Here is a 25,100-nt window from a genome sequence, read left to right as displayed (position 1 = left end):
TATCATATTTTGACATTTTTGTCATACTATAGCCTTGCCTTTTTTGGTAACTTTTTCAACATGGATTTTTTTAGGTGTTTTGGTCGTTTTTGCAACATTCTATGCCATGACATGTCTCTGCATGCTTTGTTATGTTGTTTTGAGATGTTTTCAGCTGTTTTTGGGACATGTCATATTTTGACATTTTTGCCATACTATAGCCTTGCCTTTTTCTGTCATTTTTTCAACATGCATTTTAATGGTGTTTTTGGCCGTTTTTGCAACATTTTATGATATGGCGAGTTTTAGCAGGATATTTTATGCTGTTTTGAGGTGTTTTCTGATGTTTTTGGGACATGTCATATTTTGACATTTTTGCCATACTATAGCCTTGCCTTTTTCTGTCATTTTTTCAAAATGCGTTTTCATGGTGTTTTTGGCCATTTTTTCAACATTCTATGATATGGTGTGTTTTAGCACGATATTTTATGCTGTTTTGAGGTGTTTTCTGATGTTTTTGGGACATGTAATATTTTGACATTTTTGCCATACTATAGCCTTGCCTTTTTCTGTCATTTTTTCAACAAGCGTTTTTATGGTGTTTTTGGCCGTTTTTGCAACATACTATGCCATGACATGTTTCTGCATACTTTGTTATGTTGTTTTGAGGTGTTTTCAGCTGTTTTTGGGACATGTCATATTTTGACATTTTTGCCATACTATAGCCTTGCCTTTTTCTGTCATTTTTTCAACATGCATTTTAATGGTGTTTTTGGCCGTTTTTGCAAAATGCTATGCTATGGCATGCATTGGCACACTATTTTATGCTGTTTTGAGATGTTTTCAGCTGTTTTTGGGACATGTCATATTTTGACATTTTTGCCATACTATAGCCTTGCCTTTTTCTGTCATCTTTCCAACATGCGTTTTTATGGTGTTTTTGGCCGTTTTTGCAGAATGCTATGCTATGGCATGCATTGGCACAATATTTTATGCTGTTTTGAGATGTTTTCAGCTGTTTTTGAGACGTGTCATATTTTGACATTTTTGTCATACTATAGCCTTGCCTTTTTTGGTAACTTTTTCAACATGGATTTTTATGGTGTTTTGGTCGTTTTTGCAACATTCAATGCCATGACATGTCTCTGCATGCTTTGTTATGTTGTTTTGAGATGTTTTCAGCTGTTTTTGGGACATGTCATATTTTGACATTTTTGCCATACTATAGCCTTGCCTTTTTCTGTCATTTTTTCAACATGCGTTTTAATGGTATTTTTGGCCGTTTTTGCAACATTTCATGATATGGCGAGTTTTAGCAGGATATTTTATGCTGTTTTGAGGTGTTTTCTGATGTTTTTGGGACATGTCATATTTTGACATTTTTGCCATACTATAGCCTTGCCTTTTTCTGTCATCTTTCCAACATGCATTTTTATGGTGTTTTTGGCCGTTTGTGCAGAATGCTATGCTATGGCATGCATTGGCACACTATTTTATGCTGTTTTGAGATGTTTTCAGCTGTTTTTGGGACATGTCATATTTTGACATTTTTGCCATACTATAGCCTTGCCTTTTTCGGTCATCTTTCCAACATGCGTTTTTATGGTGTTTTTGGCCGTTTGTGCAGAATGCTATGCTATGGCATGCATTGGCACACTATTTTATGCTGTTTTGAGATGTTTTCAGCTGTTTTTGAGACGTGTCATATTTTGACATCTTTGTCATACTATAGCCTTGCCTTTTTTGGTAACTTTTTCAACATGGATTTTTATGGTGTTTTGGTCGTTTTTGCAACATTCTATGCCATGACATGTCTCTGCATGCTTTGTTATGTTGTTTTGAGATGTTTTCAGCTGTTTTTGGGACATGTCATATTTTGACATTTTTGCCATACTATAGCCTTGCCTTTTTCTGTCATTTTTTCAACATGCGTTTTAATGGTGTTTTTGGCCGTTTTTGCAACATTCTATGATATGGCGTGTTTTAGCACGATATTTTATGCTGTTTTGAGATGTTTTCAGCTGTTTTTGAGACGTGTCATATTTTGACATCTTTGTCATACTATAGCCTTGCCTTTTTTGGTAACTTTTTCAACATGGATTTTTATGGTGTTTTGGTCGTTTTTGCAACAGTCTATGCCATGACATGTCTCTGCATGCTTTGTTATGTTGTTTTGAGATGTTTTCAGCTGTTTTTGGGACATGTCATATTTTGACATTTTTGCCATACTATAGCCTTGCCTTTTTCTGTCATTTTTTCAACATGCGTTTTAATGGTGTTTTTGGCTGTTTTTGCAACATTCTATGATATGGCGTGTTTTAGCACGATATTTTATGCTGTTTTGAGGTGTTTTCTGATGTTTTTGGGACATGTCATATTTTGACATTTTTGCCATACTATAGCCTTGCCTCTTTGGTCATTTTTTCAACATGCATTTTAATGGTGTTCTTGGCCGTTTTTGCAACATACTATGCCATGACATGTTTCTGCATACTTTGTTATGTTGTTTTGGGGCGTTTTCAGCTGTTTTTGGGACATGTCATATTTTGACATTTTTGCCATACTATAGCCTTGCCTTTTTCGGTCATCTTTCCAACATGCGTTTTATGGTGTTTTTGGCCGTTTGTGCAGAATGCTATGCTATGGCATGCATTGGCACACTATTTTATGCTGTTTTGAGATGTTTTCAGATGTTTTTGGGACATGTCATATTTTGATATTTTTGCCATACTATAGCCTTGCCTTTTTCGGTTATTTTTTCAACATGCACAATCGTTGTATTTTTGGCCGTTTTTTTCAAAATACTATGCTACGGCTTTTGTTGGCACTGTATTTTATGGTGTTTTGAGGTGTTTTCAGCTTTTTTGGGAAATGTCACATTTTGACATTTTTGCCATACTATAGCCTTGCCTTTTCGATCATTTTTTCAACATGCATTTTAATTGTGTTTTTGGCCGTTTTTGCAAAATGCTATGCTATGGCATGCATTGGCACACTATTTTATGCTGTTTTGAGGTGTTTTCTGATGTTTTTGGGACATGTCATATTTTGACATTTTTGCCATACTATAGCCTTGCCTTTTTTGGTCATTTTTTCAACATGCGTTTTTATGGTGTTTTTGGCCGTTTTTGCAAAATGCTATGCTATGGCATGCATTGGCACACTATTTTATGCTGTTTTGAGATGTTTTCTGATGTTTTTGGGACATGTCATATTTTGACATTTTTGCCATACTATAGCCTTGCCTTTTTCGGTCATCTTTCCAACATGCGTTTTTATGGTGTTTTTGGCCGTTTGTGCAGAATGCTATGCTATGGCATGCATTGGCACACTATTTTATGCTGTTTTGAGATGTTTTTAGCTGTTTTTGAGACGTGTCATATTTTGACATTTTTGCCATACTATAGCCTTGCCTTTTTTGGTAACTTTTTCAACATGGATTTTTATGGTGTTTTGGTCGTTTTTGCAACATTCTATGCCATGACATGTCTCTGCATGCTTTGTTATGCTGTTTTGAGGTGTTTTCAGCTGTTTTTGGGACATGTCATATTTTGACATTTTTGCCATTGTATAGTAGAGTATTTTCTGTCATTTCACTGACATGTTACATTATGGTGTTTTTGGCCATTTTAGCAACATTCTGTGCTATGGCCTGTTTCAGCACGCTATTTTATACCCTTTTCAGCTGTTTTTGGGACATGGAATTTTTTTACATTTTCTGCCATGCAATACCCTTGTATCTTCGGTCATTCTTTCAACATGCCATATGATGATGTTTTGGCAGTTTTTACAACATTCTATGCTATGGCTTGTTTTGACACACCATTTAATGCTGTTTTGAGCTGTATTTACGGCATATCATATTTCGACATTTTTGCCACACTATAGTATATACTTTTTGGTTATTTTTTCAAAATGCTATATTATGGTGTTTTTGGCTGGGTTTTTTTGGAACATTCTATGCTATGGCATGTCTTGGTGGGATTCAAACTACTGACCTAATAGTCTACAGGCAACTGCTCTCACCAACTGAGTAAACTGCTTGCAACTTCAATTTAGTTTGTGTTCAAAAATCATGACAAAATGTCATAATACAGTATGTCATCAAATATCATGAGAAAACGTCATAATATAGTATGTCGTGAAAAATAAGAAAAAAATGTCATAGTATAGTATGTTGTCAAAAATCATCAAAACATTTCACAGTGTAATATGTTGTGAAAATTCAAGAAAAAACATCATAAGATAGAATGTCATGAAAAATCAGGATAAAACAATATATTCTAGTATGTCTTGAAAAATAATGTCAAAACGTCATAATGCAGTATGTCATCAAAAAACGTCATAGTATAATATTTCCTGGATAGTTTATACAAATGGTCATATTATATGTCATGTAACATCATAAAAAAGTCACACTATAGTATGTCATCCTAAAATATGAAAAAAGTTATTGTATAATATTTTTTTCAGTTATCATGAAAAAAATCATTGTATAGTATGCCATCAAAAATTTTGCTTTTATGTGGGTTCGGTGTGCCTGGACCTGAAGAATACATCCTAGCCTGACTATTTGCTGGTTACACCAGAGCTCCCAGAATATTGTCCTTTGCCCCCAAAACAGAAGAGATCTGCTGGGTTACAAGATATAGACATGTCCAAATCATTACTGGTGCAGGCAATTGGTCTTAAAGTCACAGCAATAGTTAAGTGGGGATCACCTGCATTGGTAAAGGGGTTTTAGTTGGTTGTACTTCCAAATCCATTTGTCAGCTGTCTGTGTGTCTATCTCATATCAAATCAATAAAATGAATAGACATGGTGAATACAAAATGCAGGGCTATGGGAGGATGTGGCCAGTACACAACATTAGTCATTTCCCTCTGAAAAAAGACATTTTTGTCAGTATAATCAAACCCTGATGTCCCTCATTTTCTCAACACCATTTTGTGATGAATTCTCATCCGCAAAGTATTTCCGAATACTTTGCCCAAGGAGGTGTAATTTAAATAATATCAGTCACCGTGCTGCTGCCAGAATAAGAATTATGTCCGCACTAATATCTCATCTGACATGCAGCAGAGGAAAGTCTTTCCTCCTGAATAACAAAAATGCAATAATTCACCCAACATTATTATCAACCTAATTATAATGGGAAATATAGTCGAGTCTTTTTTCCTTCTTGAATTCCGAACAAATTAGCAAAATGATCACTTATGTTAATGTTGTTCAGGATAGTTGACTATCATTCATTTAAAGACCAAAACAGAGATGTTTAATGGTACTGAATTAGTAGTGAAACTGGGCAAAATGAGGCCACAAACTAAAATACACACTCAACAATACCTTCTCTCTAGTCTCATTTAAAGGTCACATGAACCGTATAAATATTAAACATTCATATCAAATTTACCATAGTATGCAAACTAACCACACACCAAGAGTCATCCCATTTTCCAGGCATATTTTCATAATTATATCACTATAACAAATTTAATGAGAGCAATCAGCACTGAACATTTTTGCCTCCAAGGAAGCAGAGGTCCCAGTCAGTCACAGAGGTACTTCTTGGTCATTCTCTATTAATTTACAGAGTGTGTTCTCTGAGTGTCAGGGTCTCGGCAGTGTCGTTCCCTGATGACTCCTACCTCCAAGCCCGCTGCATGAGGGGGGCCCTAATTAGACTCTCATGTGTATTTAATGGACTCGCTGCCTTTGGTCCTGTGAGGGAGCGCCTGATGCTACAACCTCTGTGCGAAGGTCCCTACACACATGGGAGTCACTTTGGAAAAGAGCCCAGTGTGTGTGCATGTGTGCGTGTGTGTGCCCGCGCGCATGCCTGTACCTGACAATGCCAAAATCTGAAGCATCTGATTTTTGTAAAAGCTATGTCTGACATTTCTGTGTCCACCAATGTAATACTGACAAATTATGTTTATTCAACAGCAACTTGTCTTTCCAGAATTAGCGCCCCATTTACTCTGGATAATTTACAACACATGCTGTCAACTATTTTTATTAGAGACTACTTCTTTGGAAAGTATCACAGTGAAAACTGTTCACAGTGAGATGTGTAGAGTATAAGGCCAATGAGAACATTGTGTCTACAAAGAGATGTTGCTGTTGAATTCTTTTTTTATATGACTTTTTAAAAGGTATACTATGCAGGATTTTCCACAAAAAAGTATAGACTCATTTGGAAATAATTTCTCTCAGTCATCACCTACAACTCTTTCTTCCTGCAGAGACTTTGCACTCTGCCTGTATTTTCTTATTTTCCTTTGTATTCAGGACATTAATAAGTGTGTAGGCCAACAGCAGCCAGCTGAGGCTAGAGCTTTACAAAAAAGTAGTGACCGGGCACCAGACAGTAAACAGCAGGCATCAAAGAAATACAGTGATGAAAAATGAAAATATAGTGAGGCGATATGCTAAATCACAGTGAGTCTGGGTTTGACTTTTACTTTCACTTTTGTTGGCAAGCATGTTTACAGTAACTGATGATCCTGCATAGAATACCTTTTTTAAATTTTAAAAAAAATTAAATAAATCTTTTTTACATTTATACATAACAAAATAAGACACACAAATCCAAACCACTATACACTGCTAAAAATAACAACAGAGAAAACATAACATGACATTAACACCTTCATTGACAACATTTAACATAGAAGGGGATATATAGTGCATGCAATACCACATAACTAAAATAAATAAATAAAAATATTAAATTCATCATCATATGTTCTCCTTTATCTTGTATAGGGTCGACACAAGCCTCAAACAAAAACATAGAATGCATAGAATAAATTTAATTAGAATTTTACCCTTATTAGACACCTGTCAGTAGAGAAGAGAGAAGCACGCAACAAATGTCCCTGATTATAATTGAACTGGGTGTGTTGTGGTTGTATGCGTCTTACACACTCGGACACCTACACGGGTGAGTGGCTGCTTAACGCTCACCAATTTGAATGTTTTCACTTTCAGAGCGGTCTGTTTTAATGAGGACAGACATCTGGACCAAACTCACAATACGGGGCGGTGATGAATGTGACCCCTGTGGTAAGCCCTTGCCCCCAACCCCACCAGGACACATAAAGCAGTAGCAGAGTCCCTGTTAAAGGGCTGCACGCCAACATAAATCGGTCCTGGCGCTTCTTAACTGTCCAATTTGCATGGCCCCTACACAAAGAGGCAAATGATGTCTTACAAGATAAACATGCACAAAATACTCATGCAGGTAGCCAAAAAGGTGGCGCTTCACGTATTATACAAATACTGAACATGTTTTTGTGGACAGTATGCTTTGTGAATAAAATTTAAGTGTGTCTGATGTGACTAAACCTTGAAACTACGAAGCATGAATTATGGAAAAAAAATCCAAATAGATGAAATATTTGAGAGAAAGCAAAGATTTTTTTTAAAGTGAGTGAAAGAGGAAACACAAAGACAGAAAATAGAGAAGGAGCGAGACTGCCGATGGGAAAAGGCAAGATGAAGAGGGTGGTGAGATGGGAGTCTGGGTAGTTTTATCTGGTGGGCAGGGAGACGGTGGCGGGAGGATCTGTCTCTGTTAGAGAGAACACGGCCCTGTTATTAAAGCCATTCATCACTGGCTGAATATTCTCCCTTTAATAGGCTCTGTCGTTAATTACCCAACTTTGTCAAGATAGGGAGTCAGGGGCTCTTTGTTTTCTTGGCCTGTACACAGAGAAGCTCAAAAGTACGCACACACACACACACACACACTTAAGCACATCAGCAGGTGATGGGACACATTTTCACACACACATACACACAAACACACACATCAACAGAAGCATTTTCTACTTTTCTCCTTCTGCTTCTGTGAAGGCTTCACTTTCACTAACAGCAACACCTGTACAGTATAATGCAATCCAATCAGCAGCCCTGCAAGAAATACTACCTTTGTGAAGAAATGGTCTGTCAGAGTGGTGTTGATCGAACTCTGTTGTAATTTTAGAGGCCATCATTTGTAATGGAGTTGTATTGGACAGCATTAAATTGCACATATTTCAATCCTTCCACACTCTATGCAAAAATGGGGACAATATATTCATTCTATTTGCTCAAAGTAAGTAATTGCTGGAATTTTTTTTTTGTTCAAGTGGTGGACTGTACCTCAGTACATTTACTCAATTCAAATAATGCGTCGCATAAAATCATAAAATTTTAGCAAAACATAAAATGTTAGTTGCTTCAATGTATGCATTCAAAATATGAACAAAAAAATGAAGACAATTTTACTGCTTAGATATTTGCATTTGCAGTTTCATTTTATGCTTTTTTATACTTAAATTTTGAAGGGAAATTTTTCAGCAGCTTTTTGGGTAGTTATGTTTCAGATCATCCGTTCATAAAATATATACTGTATCAAACATCATATTAAACTCGGGTTGGGAATCACCAGAGGACCCATGATACGATATGACTGGGAAATTTAAGTCACAATACAATATTATTGCTATTTTAGGCATTCTGTCATATGCTGAGTATTCCAATAACATATATTGTGATTTGTTATATTTTTTTAACATCCTATTTTATGTATTATTTCAGTAATTCTTCTTATAACAAAATGTATCTAATGGACTGAAAATGCAAATTACTATTATTCTAGTGGGCTACCTAAAGTTTAATTTGTACTTGCAATATTAATAATTTATGCAATAAAACTTTAGCATCCATGTATTGATGCAATATCACCAAAATGTCATGATACTAGACTGTATCAATCTTCCCTCCACCCCTAGATTAAATTGCAGAACAGCTAATTTTACACAAGAATGTATTTGTAATAATAATCTAGTAATAAACTTGAGTATACACAATTATAGCACACTCTCAGTGGTCATTTTTCTATATTATGAGTATTTTGACATAATGGAGTATTTGCATATGTCAGTATCCAGAACTGGAGGTCATCTGTGATAGTAAATTAAAAAAGTTTGAGTTTATATGTTGTTATTTTCTGACATTTCATAGACTAAACAATTAATCCCTGAATCAAAACTGTCAGTAAATAAATGGCTTTTGAAAACAACAAAGTTTCAGCCCAAGTCTACAGTACTGTGTTCAAAAAGGATCACAATGAGATCTGTCCACCCCTGCTTTATCTAACTGCATCCATTCGTATTACCACAATTCACACGAGCACCACACTTAAGAGGCAGCAATCAAGCCTCTACAGTCACTGTATTTGAACAACAACAGATTGTGAGTCCACACTTCACATGTCTTTGTGAAGTTTCATCAGTGATACTTGATTTACGTAGAGCTAAGTGTGTAAGCTGCCCTGTGCAGGAGACTGTAGCATCACAGCCTCCTCCTTCTCCTCTCCTTTATCCCTAATCAGACTCTTTTGTGATCCTTTTATAATTAGCCACTTAACTATCCCGCAGAATGGAAGTGTGGCTGTAAAGCATTTACAAGGGTACTCGACAGGACATGCCAGCACCTTTTGTTTAGCAATTAGTTTGTCTGTGAAAAGGGAAAGACAAATAGGCTTGGAGAGCATCTGGTGGCCCCGTAGCTCTTGCTACCTTGCTGATAAAGAGAGAGGGGCGGAGAAGGAGAAAGAAAGAGGTTCAGAGCCATTCAGCAACAATAAGGATCGTACCACAAGGATTTGCTACAAGGGCTGTAAAGTTTACAGTCGGAGGAAACTGATCTGGAAATGAATAAAGCAGCTCTGACAAATATGATGATAAGAGACTCAGAGAGGGCTGTGTAATAGGGACCTATTTTTCGCACAGTACTGATTAAGAACTGGCTAAGTGTCTGTAGAGATTCCCCTGTGCACAATGCAGCACAGGCAGAGTTTAGTATGCGTCCCAGTAGGGTTTCCTTTAGTACCCAGTCATTTACATTGTAGTTATCTGAAGATAGAAGGAATGCAAGGCAGCCTGACAACCGCTCCATTGATCCCTTTGGCCTGATTAGCTCACCAGTGTACCGTCAAAGCAAACTAATCAGATACATTGATCATGGAATACTTTTTAACGCTTCCCCAGGCAATAATAGGATTTTTTTTCAAGTCAAATTACTAGTTAGTTATCTGTTCAGATGTGACGCCAGACGTTTGGGATTTTTAACATTTCCTGGGAGATGTCAGTATGAGTCAATGGCCCGATTTCAAACTCTGTAACTGTTTAGCAGCAATACAGTTATGACAATAAAGTGCTGTTTAATTTCCTCAAAGTGTTGTCATAATTTCTGCAAACCTAGATTTTTCAGACTCGCAGTGATAATAGGTGTTACTCACGTCTGTTGTGTGGGCTTCATTACATCCGCTGCTGCTTTCACGTTTGTCCAGAAGAGGTTGCTGTGTTCCCTGCATACAACAGAAGGTGGATGGCCATGACAGATCCCAGGTTTCTTTCTGAGTGAGAGAGAGAGAGAGAGAGAGAGAGAAGGGGGGGGGGGGCAAGTACAAGCAGAAATTGAAGAGCCATTAAAAGTAGCTTCTACTCATTGTACTCCTTAAACAGAATAAACAGTTTAAACAAGCTGAAGATGTCAAAATAATAATTCAGTGTTTGCAGCAGCAAGGAGCTTGTAAATTTACTTTTATATCTCGCATAAGATGGACATAGCAAAGAGGTGTACCCAGACTATTTGCATGATGGAGGAGGGAGCATACTAAAGACACCTCTTAGTTTAATGCAGTCTGATGCAACTCCAACACTAACTATGACCTAAATGATTAAAATGTAATGAATTATTAGCATTAACTTTATAAAGTACTAGAAAATGAATTGAAAATTATCACCACCAACAAAAAAAACAACCCAAAACTAACCAAACTGTAGAGTTAAAAATAAAGGTAATGACCTAAAAAAATGCTAAACAAATTATAATAATTCTACAAAAAATATTAATAAATAGAAAATACATAATTATAAGAATCTTACATATATAGTTCTCAAGAAATTTTCCTCTAGATTTATTTAAAATATTCTTCTGAATCTACGAATTTCTTGCAATTTGCTAGACATTCTGAGAAGTGATGATCCCAGTTTTAAAGAGTTAACAAAACAAAATGAAGAGCAAATCAATAAAAAAAATATATAAATAAAAATAAACTGAAATAAGCGTTACATTTTTCAGCTCTACATGTATGACTCATATTTTATCTCTGCTGTTTCAACCAACAGCCCTTTCTCAAGATAAAGCGTAAAAACACATGAACAAATCACACCTGATATTGTTAACACAACCATCCCTTATTACACTTACTTACTTAATAAATGCTGTAGACAGCAATACAATAATGAAGTCAATTTCCAAAACATGTGTTGTAATATCTGAACTACACTGCCGGCTATTTTGTGCCCGGACAGCAAATTTCCCCCCAAAAGGGATCCAAATGAGAGAAATATTTTTGTTGATAGTCTTCAGCCTGCAGCCCCTCAACACTGAGCCACTAATTGATTATAGATGTCATTTTCACCATTGACAGTAGGGGGCAGGATCCATACATTGATTAGACTTCCATTATGTGTAGGCCAAGTAATTGTACTGTGATGCCTATTAATGAACAATTACACAGCTTTGGAGAGCACTGTTTTGCTTGTTGAGTCACATGTGTTTATTTACCTGGACCGTCTATTAAGTTTCAAGAAGCTGCTCTGACTGTTCAGTATGACATTCTAAAGGAGGACTGAAGGGAAAGAGGAGCTTGGCTTAAATCTTCAGAGTTAAACACTCCTTATCCCCATTTACACCAATATCTAAACAAGCCCCACGACAGAGCCTGAACAGTTGCGAGAGATATGAGTCTCTCTCTCTGATACCTGTGTTCCCGTGACGCTGGTGATCAAACGCTGTGATAGCATAACATCCCTTCCTGTCTGTCACACCCTCAGGCTAAACATCAGCAGAGCGCCTTGCAGCTGGCAAATGTTCTCATGACAAAGTTAAAATGTCTCGATTAATACCCGACTACTCTTATCCACGTCTCTGCTTTAGCTGCTTATCCATCTTGTGATTTCTGCTGGATACATCCACCTTGGTAGTGTTACTCTATCAGCAGGAAGAGGATTCAACCAGCGGGAATATCTGAGTCAAAAACACTGAAGGGTCTTTTTCTGGTTGTTTGATGAGTGTGATTAGTAGCCTACTTATGATGTTATGCACTATGTATGAGCTTAGATGACATGTTTTAGTCCAGATCTAACGGCATTTTTGCCTTGAATTGTATAATACCATTATTATTTATTTAGCCTTTAATTAACCAGGTCTGTTCCACTGACATCAAAGATCTTTTACCATAAACAGCAGCATCACAGAGACCCAACAACTAACATAAAAACACATAGATCTGATAATATTAAAAAGAAAAACGTAAAACATTTGCACCCAGACAGCCTGGACTCAATTGTCCAGTCTGCCTCAAATGTTCCATGATGTAGGTTCAGAAAACCTAAGAGCTAATTTTTAACAAAAGAAAAGAAAAAAAAAAAAACAACAACAAAAAAGTCAAAAGTGGGTCAAAGACAAAACACAACATTTTAAGACATTATCTTGGGATTTGGTAAACACTGATTGGCAAATTAATCCATATACTGACATTTTATAGACCAAGATAATCAATTAATAATTAAAAGAAAATCCACAGATTAAATGACAAAGAAAATACCTGTAAGTTGTAGCTCTACCTGAGGTGGCTAAAGCAGAATGACTGAAATGTAGCACCTGCTTAATATTCTGTCCTTACAACATGTGACCACTAACTGATAAATAACAGCAGGACGTTGACTGTCATTCAGGCTGTGACCTGACTTTTGTTACACCAGGAAAATGTCTCCAAATGTTTTTCACTTGTACACCTTGAAAACACAGCAATATCTACTTGTCACACCTGTGCATTAGTGGTAAGTATCTATGATTGTTTAATTTTTTAATATTTTATCTTTTTAACAAAGGGAGACATCCATAAAGCAATTCACAAGAAAATAACAAGCGTCTGAAAATAATCATAAATATGTTTTTGACTATGCACTATCCCATTTCAGTGTTTTCTATATATCCTTAATATATAGTCATCTCTCAGGACCCTTCAGATTTATTGCGCCCTCTGTGGAGGGTCTCGACCCACATGTTTGGAAACGCTGCCCCAGACGGCATCCACTCATGCCAGGAAGTGGCAGTCCCATCAGCAGAGTTTCTCATCTCAACAGTTAATGTCTCATCCGTCCATCAACTTTTAACCAAGTCTCATGCATGATGGCGTGTGACTTAAAAAGCCTGGCTCGTCAGACCTCATTAGCTAACGCCTAATCAGACAAGTCCCCATGCAAGGACACAAAGTGGATTGTGGGGAGCAGTAAAGACCTTCTCTGTGGTTGACTCAGCAGAGGAAGACAAAGACTTAGAAGCAGTTGAGGACCCCCATCTGTGCTGCGGTCAAATCACCACATGCCAACACCCAACAATATGAATTGATAATCTGATGACATCACTACAAAGAGACTTAAATGCACTAATATAAAGGAAGAAACTTCCTCTGATTCTTTAGACAATATCCTCTCTCTATATTTCTGTGCTCCTCTTGTGTCTCTGTTTCCACATCTGTTCAATAGCCCCCCTGTTAATCATTTCTGTAGTGTTGCCTTTTTACCGGACCTCTGAGACCCCAAACCCTGGTGTACCTGTTTGGAGATTGATTAACAATGCATGTTAGCACACACTATTCAAACCCAGCGGAGGGAGTTTAAAAGGGTTGTGCGCTGAAGCTAATGTAGCCTGTGGTACAGGACAGATGGAGAAGTGATAAATGGAGAAGAGGGATGGTTGTGAGTCAATTCTTGTTGGCTTCATTGTGTAAAAATGGCTTTGACGTGGTGATGCTGAAGTTGGAGAGTGGGGCTTTTGAGGTGGCATTTTTTCAGGGTGGTGTAATCTAAGAGGAGAGGAGAGCACTTCAGGGGACGGGAGAGGACAGGACACCAGATAGGAGAGGATGAGACAGGAGGAGGCAGAACAGCGGTGCAGCCGTGTCTCCGCACTCTGTCAGTCCCTGAGCACTAAAATATTGAAAAGCTTTTGTTTTGCCTAGTTAAACATGCACTGATGTGACACAAACTGTGAACAATGCCATTTCACACGCGCGGGAATCCTCTCTTTTGATAATTCATGATCGAGTGACGACCACAGTCATGCCCCACAGTTTGCTCTGAACATAATACAGCTGATACATACACTTAAAAAACATTTAGCTCTGTTAACAGTGTAAAAATGAATGTGTGTTATGCTTGTCCATTATGATCTTTTACTTCAATTTGGGAAACAAAGGAGCAAATATGACCCGTTTTAATGGGCTGAGGTTTGTCTCCTTCTGTCAGGACAGAGTTTGTTGTCCTGTCTGCTTCCCTGTAACATCATATGGGTAAATAGAGAACTGAACGAATTGAAAAAGTTGAAAAAGGTGACTTTAAAGCCCATTATAACTTTTTTCCCCAACGGTGGCACAATTTCTTGCTGAAAAAGGGACAGCATTGTGGTAATATGAAACTCAGTTAGATGCAAGTACAGATGTTTTTTGAACATATAGGTCAGTCTACAGTTCTAATTGGACCAGACGCCATGCTCACAAAGGAGTTTAAAGAAACATCTTGAAATGTTATATGAGAAGAAGAGGAGGAGAATGACACTTTAGGATTAAGTTATTACAAAGACTCCAAAGTGCAATTATCTATCCTTCCCTGACATCAAGTCTCATCTGTTACAAGACTCCCCTTCCTCTGCTGCAACCCATTGAAGCTTCGTTCAGAAAATGTTTACTTTAACAAGTGTGTGACTACAGAAGAAGGCAGTGAAGTTGGATACTACCTTGAGGCTGAAGGACTATCAAGTGTAAATGCTTAGTTTGCTAACTTCTTTTCACTGAGACAAAACAGAACTGTAACAGACTGGTGACCATTAGCTTATTGCAAATACAAAATATTGGTGTTGGAGTAGACAGTATGTCAGGCAGATGCGGAACAAGAAATTGCAGCACTGAAATTCCACAGAAATGTTTGATGTAGTGTCTTGCTATTACACTGATTTTTTCAACTTTTTTTCAATTTTTTTGTTGTTGTTTTTTTTAACAGACATTGCTGCTTTTCATGCCAGAATAGCTGCACAATTAATTATTTATTTTTTCTACCAAAATATTGCTGATTTTCCAGTGGTGATTGTGCTCCAAAAACTGGGTATTTTGGACAACAATCTTTTCTAAACCATTAAACAAGATGTTAATCACAGCAGTGTTAAACAATAAACTACATAATAAAATGCATATGTAACGTAACATTTTGTCTGGGTTGCCTGCTCGGTACATATTTTGGTCATCAAAAATGTTTGTTAATGTTAGCTATCTGTCTAAGTATCTATCTACCTACCTACCTATTTTAGAGTGTTATTCACTGTATGTATGTTTCTATATTACTTCTGTTCTCAAACACTGACTAAAGAAAAACATATGTGGATTGTAAGATTCAGTGCTGACAGTGACTGTTACCATGAATACAATATGCAAGCAGTTCAAGTCACAGCTCACCTGTGAAATAAATAATGTCTCAAGTGAAGACAGAGACAATCTCACCACCACTGACTCGGGTCTTGGCCAGGCTAAATCCAGTCTGTTGGCCATCTCAACCCTAAAAACATGGAGACAGGGATTCAGCAACAATACAGTGATCTTCCCACAGAATAAAACACCATTGAGAAGGATCTAGACACACACACACACACACACACACACACACACACACACACACACACACACACACACACAGAAAGCCTGGTATGTCGTGAACATGAATTATACATCTCTCCAGAGGTTTTGCTCTTTTTACTTTCTGCTCCTTACCCTCTTTTTTACTTTTCAATTTTATTTCTCCTCTTTGTGAAAATCAACAACAGTAGGATGATTAAACTGAAACAGAAAAAAATCAGTGTTTTTCCCACAAAACACTCGATCAGTCGGCAGAAAAAGGTTTTAAATGATCTTCATCAAAGACATATGAGCAGGAGTAACAGTGAATGTTTGATGAATGCAGTTTTATCCTGTCATGGATACCTCTATGCCCCTCTACATATCTTTTTTCTGTTTTTTTCTGTGTCTGCATGTGAAAAAGTAAGCAAAACCTAATTCTAAATTAATCCATCTAAAGAACTCTATTGCTGAAAATGTTTTATTTTAGAGTGTAACCCTATGCTGTGGAAAAAAAACCCCAAAATATATATATGTAAAAGGTTCGTAGCGAAATGCTCTAAGTCACTCGTGATGAATAAATTATTTCATCATCACTGTGGGGAACCTAATTTCTACTGACATTCAACGAACATGTTCTCAGAAGATATGGAGGTATGGGTCAGCAAATTAAACTGCGTGTGAGTCCACATGCGTGTGTTGGTGTGTGTGTGTGAGTGCGACTGTCTCAGATAAAACAAACCCCACATACAACAGCCCAGGGACACTCCAACTATAATTGTGCAGGTGGCATTTTAGAAATACTCACACAACAGGGGTCAATTTCACTTCAGGTCACTGAGAATGACATCATCAAACTACTATTAACTCTGCAAACAATCCTGGCACTGCAGCGTCTGTATTGACAATGGATTCTTTCAAAACAAACGGCAGGCTGCGGGCTTTGCCCTCAATCTAAAACCATAACCTCAGAGTGAATAACAGAGAAATGTCCATCTACGCAGGAAGGAGCGACTCTGAGGAGAGGAGAACTAAAAATGACACGGCAAACAAATCTGAGCAACCACTACCCCCTCACCTCCAGCCCTGCCTGTTCTGTCTAGCAGGTATTTGCTCTTGTTCTATACCTGTCTGCCAGTATCTCGTTCTTACACACACACAAGCATTATGTACTGCAATGCATGTATGGTGGGATAAAACCATGCAGACAGACCAAAATCAAAAATATTATTTTTTCTTTTCTCTTATTCAGACATATCTCATCTCATTAACCTGTTAACTGCGTTGTTTCAACACTAAGAACGGGTTTTGCACCACGCCTTGTGAATATGACCTATTCGGCATGGCCTTGTTTTAAGATGTGAGCTCCGCAGAGGTCCAGTGAAGCCCATGAGGCCAAGGTGTGTATTGACATACAAACAAGAGGAAAGCATCCACATGCAGTCCACTGTTTTTCTGTAATAATAGCTAGCAGCCCTGCTGTTAAATAATTAATGCGGCCTATCCAATACAAAGTGGACGGCATGCAGACTGCTCTCCGCTGCTCTCCATCTCATTCTCTATCTCCCCTGATGGACACAATGCGCATGCCTGTGCTGCTTTTTTGTTTGTTTGTAATATTAGCCTTTTACTACATGTTCATAGTAATGTTATAATGATAATAGTAATATAACCTTTCAAAGCAGAGGTGATGAAGTGCTACCTAGGACAATAAAAATTAGATTAAAAAAGGCACTAAGAGAGTTAATATTACTTATAAAACCAATACAACCGAGATGCTTGCTTCAACTTAGACTAATGCTTCTTTTTTGCAAATTAAGGGACTGTTCGTTATTTATGAGAGGGGAGAAGGTAGTGCAAGACAGGGAGAGCACTTAAAAAAATAAAAATAAAGATAAAGATAAAAATAAAATAAAAATAAAAATAAAAATAAAAATAAAAATAAAAATAAAAATAAAAATAAAAATAAAAATTAAGCACCGGGGAGAGACTTATGTTTTTAACATGGGCATAAGGAGGGGACATACAACTTTAAATGGTTGTATTTTGTATTTATTTTGATTTTATTGTCTTTATTAAAGATCTACTGTTTTTCTTTTGTTTGCTTTTTCTTCTTTCTATCCTACTCTATGTTAAGTGTCTTTGAGAAATCTGAAAAGTGCTACATAAGTCTGATGTATTACTATTATTATTTTAATAATGGGCTAGTTTTGTCAAGTGAGTAACATTAAAAAGCACAGAATCTTTTTTTCCAACAAATACCTTGTTCTTGGACCAAAAGTATTGATGCATCTAAACAAAGATATCATTCACAGGCCAACTTTGTACAGAATAATATATTCTGTGACATATCCACTTTTGAGGCCAAGGTGTTAATGAAAAGGTGAAAGCTGATCTTAATGAGTGAACCCAATCTTAACGATTCCTTGCCTCGGCCTGCCCTCGCATTGAGCACATGTTGTTTTTCGTCTGCTGTTTTTACAGGAAACAATCTTATTTGGCATAACGGTGCAATAAAAGCACAGAGCATATTGAAGGTTATGGCAGGAGCAGTCACATGATCAATACCCCTCTCGACCCTCCTCTCCTTGCCCCTTCCACCACTCCTTCCTTTCTCCCCTCACCACCTTTCCTCCCAATCAATTAACTTCCCCAAGTAAACAGATCTGTCCCCACGCTCGCTGCTCCCTGCTGTAACCAGATCTTCCTCCTCCTGCTTCTCCTCCTTGTCCCGGCCAAGTCAGAGAGAGAAACCAGACACCAGACACAATCTTACTGCTAACTCTCCACCACTCTGTGTTGAGGTAAGAAGGCTAAATAAAGACTGATGACATCATCTACATATTCTTCATCATCATCATCCTCATCACTAACATCATGATCTCCAAATGGGTCACGGAAAACATCCCTGCTGTCTCCTCACAAATACTTGTTACAATATTGTCGCCCTGGTCCCTAATTTCTCAACTTCTCCACATGAAGAAAACATATTTTGGCTTTTAGCTTGATGACAATGACTTTTTCAGCGCATTCACTGGATTATTATTATTATTTTTTTTAAGTTTTCAAAATTTTCTTGACCCACAGAAAACCAATTACCTGAGCTCATCTTCTTCTTCACATTGTATGTTTCTGCAAACAACAATGTGACATTTGTATGTTTTATATCATATCAGGGTGTGTAAAGTGACGCAGCATATATTCTGACTTTGTCATTGAGAGTTAGAGAGGATGGTGGATGGTGCGTCATCAAGGCGAGATGTCTGCCAAACTGCAAATCACTCAAGGCCAACAAAAAAAGGTTAAAAAGGTTGTGATTTTGTCATTGCTGTGTTACCAATGGCTTCATGGGCACTAAATGTGGGTGTTTTCTAACAACCTGTCGCAGTTTTTTAACAAATCCCTGCTATTCCTCCCAGGATAGTGCCCTCTAAGACTGAGGATTTTAAGCCAAGACATGATCTTTTCCTAAACATAACCAATTTGATTTTGTGCCTAATTCTAAGCACACATTAACCACATCTTTGTTACAAAGTGCAGTTTCAATGCATCTGCTGTATTGTAATGTGAATCGTGTATCTTCTACATTATAACGTGACATTTCAACAGTAATTGTAACATCAACCTAATATTAACTTAAAATTGGGGAACCAAAATATATTAGTATACTATTCCTTTAATCTCCACATTGACATAGTATTGAACTAACCTAAATACTTCAACAGCATAACTGAATTCCTGAAACTGAATTCCACTGTTTTGACACTTTCATTACATTTTGCTGCTAATTGTTCTCTACTTTTTACTTTGGCAAAACTCTAAATGCAGGACTTATTACTATAAGTATTACTTGCTTATTACTACTAGTATTGCTACTTTATCCAAATAGATTCTGAATACTTCTGTTCCAGAGCTCACACTATAACAGGTATTTATGGAAGGAAAGACATATTCATCATCACAGCACAGATTCACAGACCGGACTTCTCTTTTATTTAAATCTCCATCTGGAAAGCCAGTCTGTCCAGCCAGGCTGCCCAAACAATGCTGCAAATGTGTCTGTTTGTTTATTAATGAAACATGTCCTTACTCTGTTCTGAAATAACAAGTGAGCAGATGCCAGCTACATTTGCACAAGATTTATGAATTTTTTTTTTTTTTTTTTTAAACTGCAGAGTATGTAAAATGCTGAGAATGAAGAGGCTTTGCTACACTGCAGTGTTTTTGCAAATGAAAAACTCCAAATGAACCCACCTTCCCAGTATCTTGCCCGCTCAATAAACTAGGTGACTACAACAGAAATTCCCATGAGTCCTTGAACATAAAATTGTTGATTCTTGCAACACCCCAGCCACCGAGAGTGGAGATGCAGCCAGGACCAATCTATATCTCCTGTGACCCTCAGCAACATGTCGTTATGCTTGCTAATCAGATTTGGAGACAACAAGTGAAAGGATGGCCTCGCTGGGCCGTTTGCTTTCACAAATGGATCTGCTTAATATGGGAGATTAATAGACTACTATCTAATCTTCCCTGTGATTGAAGCTATGATCTGGTTACGCAGAAACATGATGGATGTTGAGGCGATGGCATATGAGAGTCATGTTAACCCTTTCAAGATACAATGCATGGTTGCTTTGCAGGTTATTGACTGTTAAAAGACAGTGCAGAGCAGAAATCACAATAATGAAGATGTCTGCAGGGTGGTTGAATTATCAGCAGCAGTATGCAAAATGGCTTCAGCTCCCAGATGTGCCAAATTAGAATCTGAACTAATTCTCAGAGGTTGTAAGGCAATTATAATGCTTGTCTTGAGCATTTTTGTGTGCTGTTTGTGCCATTATGGTATTACATAGGGATATTTTTATAACTTCCTTTTTGTTGCAGAAGCAGATAAGACGTAGGTTCATCAAAAAAGGTATATGTTTTGTCTATGTGACCATTTTAAATATTGCAACACTTACAAGCTGTCACCAGACGACAATATGATGTTAGAAAGACGTAAGACTCTTACACTGAACAAATTTTGGTTGAAATGAAAACTGGGTTGACAATATTTTAAATGTCTAATAATGACAATGTTAGAATTCCACTTTGTGTATGGACATTAACATTATGCTGTTTGGCAAATATTGGGTTTTGGTCTCCATACCTCACAAGTTAATGTCGTTACTCTGTGTCGTTGATATTGGCATTAGATGTTTGGACGATGTTGGGATTGGTTACTTGATAACACAACTTAAATATGGTGTTAGTATTCTGCCATTTATTGACAATGGCATTAGACATTATCCTGACATTCAATTTTGGCGGCCAGACATCGCAACCTAGCTTCAGTTAAATATCAACTATTAACAATGCTGGTACCGAAAAAATGTTTTTTTTAATGATCTATCTGGATTGTTCTTTTGCACTAAAACTCCTAAATATATGCAAACAATCCATTGCCACATGCCAAAAACAGACAAACGTACGCAAGGTCTAGGATCTGATTCAACATAAGAAACAAAGGGTTTGGTGGCCCTCTGCTAGAAGTGTTGAGCATTAAACACTTATTTTCCAGCATTTCAGTGAGTATTTAGGTACAGATTTGTGCTTTTTCTGCATCAATTCATGACAAATGCACATATTCTAAATAATGAGGGAGATGTGTCCCCTGTGCACCCCGAAATCTGCACCTATGAACTCACGAACAGACATTTGTTGCAGTGTAATTATGTAGACCGGATCTAAAGACCATTATTTTCTCTTGCTGTAATGGAATTCTCTGCTTCAATTGTCTCAGATGTTTGATGTTGAACAGGTTTAAAAAAATAAAATCACCCAGTTGCAGGCATAAGATAATAATTCTGCTGGACATAAAATGATTTCCTTCATCTGTTTTGTACCGTTTTTTTAATTTTATTTTATTTTTTACATTTTCTGTGATGCTTTTAGAATATCTGTATGATGACACGCAATAGACAGACTGAAGTCCAGGTCTTAACAGTGTTTGTAACTGTGACTGAAGATGTCTTTGAGAAAAAGTTGACATCCACAAGTACCAGATTGATCAATGCAAAGACAGAGGGTATACTTAGATAACTTGTAGAAAAATATCGACTGTTGACTGGAAATAACACAGTACATCTCAGTCTTCAAGGGCTTACATGGTGGAGTTTGCAAGAAAAAAAAATCCACTTACTAGAAATGTCCTTATAGTTAAACAACAATTTCCAGGGTCAATATTGAACCTTCAAGCTCAACTATATGGTTTACTAAAGAAGGAAAAAAGGGCTGCCAATGTCTCTCAGTCAGAGATGTTCTTATTACTGCAGTATATTCTGCTATTTAAGAAAAAAAGTAGGTGTAGGTAGGTAGGTGTAGCATCATCATTGTAAGACACTGTGAAAATCACAGAGAAAAGCTGTCGTCCCTGATAGGTCCTTGTTAGTCGCCACAGAACCATAATGACTGATGCCTCACAGGCAAACTAATTATCAGGTATTTAACAGTCCGAACCTACAACACATCCGCTATAGGCAAAGGAGGGATGGGCGGCACATGACCACCTACTTCATCTTCTTCTCCCTTTCTCTTTTTTCACCTCAGTGTCTCTTGTTATGTCCTTCTTCATTTCTCTCACTCTGTGTGTCTCCTTTTCTTTTCTCTCTTCCTGTATCCTTTCCGCTCTTCTGTCTCTCTCCCCCTTCTCTCTGTTCTCCCAGGGAACCAGCTGGGAAACTGGCCTTGGGATACGAGCTAGAAGCATATAACCATATGCTAGATATTTTCATGGAAGGTGTGTGTGTGTGTGTGTGTGTGTGTGTGTGTAAAAAAAGCAAGCAGGGGGAGGGGTCTTACTTCTTGTTGAAATGTACTACAGTGTAATAGCTAAGTAGGACATTTATCTGGCAGTGGTTTGTCTTCCCCTGTTGTGCTTGTGTGTGTGTTGCTGAGTTCCCTCTCTATCCCACAGCTAAATGCCTTCAACATAGAGAATTTCTGTTGCTTTCAAACACACACACACACACACACACACACACACACACACACACACACACACACACACACACACACACACACACACTGCAAACTGTACAGGCAGACTGCTGAGAGGGAGCTGCTAGAGACACTGACACAGCTTGCTCATTAGACAGTTTCTTCTTGGATTGAGGCCAAATATCTGCAGGTCATAAACTCACTGATGTAACAGGCAGTGTAACTCACTGATCTAAAGGAAGTGCTCAAAAGCTACACATCTCTTTTTAGGACTACCTTTTATAATCATTTACTATACACACGTCTCATTTGGTCCATGAACATGAAGAAACACAGCACACTGTAAAAGGCGTAAACTGCTGTATTGAACGGATCATCATCACACAGACTAACTTCTGCATATCCCATCACAGCAGGTCTGAAATTACACTGTACATTATAATCCTGCCAGTCCCAATAACTGCTTTAAAAACAAGCTTAACTAGTATGGGTTTATCCTGTTTTTCCTAATTTGAAATGTCTTAATGCCCTGTACTGTGTAAATGCAAAACGCAGAAGAAAAGAGTATTTTTCTGCAAACGGCACTTTACATTTTTAAGTTAACGTAACATATCAATGTATCAATGTTTATAAAGTGTCGTAATATATAAGCTAAACTTTGTCTTCAAATGGTGGAGGAGACAGTGGATAGTGTATCACCAAGGCAAGATGCCTGCAAACGCCTGCCAAGCTGCAGACCACTGATCAAGACCAGCAAACAACAAAAGAGGTTGTGTCAAGTCATTGCTGTGTTTCCACATTCTTTTTAGGCTCCAAATGAAGGGGTTTTGATGCCATACTTTGGTGTTTTTCCAGCTGATTTTCAGGCTCTACACATAGGTGTTTTGCAGCAACCTATCTGTGGTCCAATGGGGATAGAGCCATGAAAAGCAGTTCAGGGTTTTTCCTGCCTGAAATGTGCCCCCAAAACCATGTATTTTTAGCCAAATCTTTTCCTAACTATAACCAAGTGATTTATGTGCCTTAAATGTTAACCAAAGCATTGTTGAAACGTATCCATTACATATAAATGTGCAAATATAATGTATCTGTGGTTCGCAGAAGCATACAATGCAAAGTTGTTTTTTTTAGCAGTTGGGCTGACAACACAGTTACAGGGACATCATCGCTCACTGGCTTCCCACCAGCAAAAACTGAAAATTTGCACGAAACAAATAGAGTTTGAAGCTCTGTGCTGATTTCCTACTTAACTAGTAGTAGTGGTAGTAAAACTACAATGTTTTAAAAGGAATAGTTTGCATTTTGGGAAATATGCTCTTTTACTTTCTCGCTGAAAATAGAGAGTAGGATCAATACCACTATCATGTTTGCTAGTTGATTATGAAGCTACAGCCAGGAGACAGTTAGTTTTGCACCAGCATATCATCTGGGACATATCCACCCATAAACCCACAGCCTCTCATTTTCACACTTCAATTTTTGTATTTATTGAACAAACAAGGTATAATGTCTTAATTAGTGAGCTTCAGAGGTGCAAGTAAGTAGATGTTTTACCTTTGGATAGACCCAGGCTAAGATAAACTAACCATCTCTTAGCTCTAGTTTCAAATTAATCTGAAAGATATGACAGTGAGTTTGATGTTGAAAGAAAGCAAATAAGCATATTTTCCAAAATGTCTATTCCTTTAGATAAAACATTTACAATATCACTACATAATAATTCCACATACAGATGATGTATACCCAACAGTTTCTTTATCATATATTTAGTCATTTTGTGGCATTTTAGGACACATCCTGTAGCCTCCTTTTCATTCAACTCCAGCCCTATACATGCACACGTTTTTACCCCCTCAGGCTAAGAGTAAAGGGGCAGGCTCCATCTCTCATTAACCTATTGGTTGGATAAATCAAAGTGCAGGGCAGAGAGGAGAACCTCAGCCTCGGCCATTCAGATAAGAGGAACACCCAGCTCATAGCCTACAGCTCAGTGATATATGGATCTGCAGAGGCTAATAGCAAAGTATTGACAGGGAAATGGTGTGCTTATCCTGCTCATGCATGCTGGGGAGAGGTCCCCAAAGCAGATGGGATACACTTCAGGGAGAGGGAGAGAGGAGGAGGAGGGTGAAAGGATGAGGTAGAACTGTACTGGGACAAATTAGAGTCTTTATTGCTTTATTTCAGCTAATTTGTCTCAGAGTTTGAGTCTACAAACAGACAACAATAGGTTTGTCTTGACTTCTCCAGCAACCAGTAGTGAGTGTCTACCTTATGTTGGTTTTAAAAGTAAAGACCTTTGATGGACTTAGGTATATTTTGATAAATTTGTCTTACATTTTAGTCCGAAATTTTGTTAGAGTATTGTAATGTTCCTTAAAAGTTAAGATTCATTCAAAAATACTATGTTTAA

General features: G+C 37.5%; 1 long non-coding RNA gene across 1 annotated transcript in view; it reads right to left on the bottom strand.

The window, feature by feature from the left end:
* LOC148190385 (uncharacterized) overlaps positions 1-25,100 on the bottom strand; it is a 54,081-nt gene that overhangs the window by 16,010 nt on the left and 12,971 nt on the right. Inside the window, exons 6-7 of the long non-coding RNA XR_015776349.1 lie at positions 15,551-15,650; positions 10,271-10,387 (exon numbers count right to left, since the gene is read on the bottom strand). This is a non-coding gene — a long non-coding RNA (uncharacterized LOC148190385). The remainder of the gene's footprint in view (positions 1-10,270; positions 10,388-15,550; positions 15,651-25,100) is intronic.

The sequence above is a fragment of the Plectropomus leopardus genome, chromosome 1 (assembly GCF_026936395.1).
Source record: "Plectropomus leopardus strain MGB_pleo_1.0 chromosome 1, ASM2693639v1, whole genome shotgun sequence".
NCBI classification, from domain to species: Eukaryota; Metazoa; Chordata; class Actinopteri; order Perciformes; family Serranidae; genus Plectropomus; species Plectropomus leopardus.
This window is presented reverse-complemented; position numbering and strand designations above follow the sequence as displayed.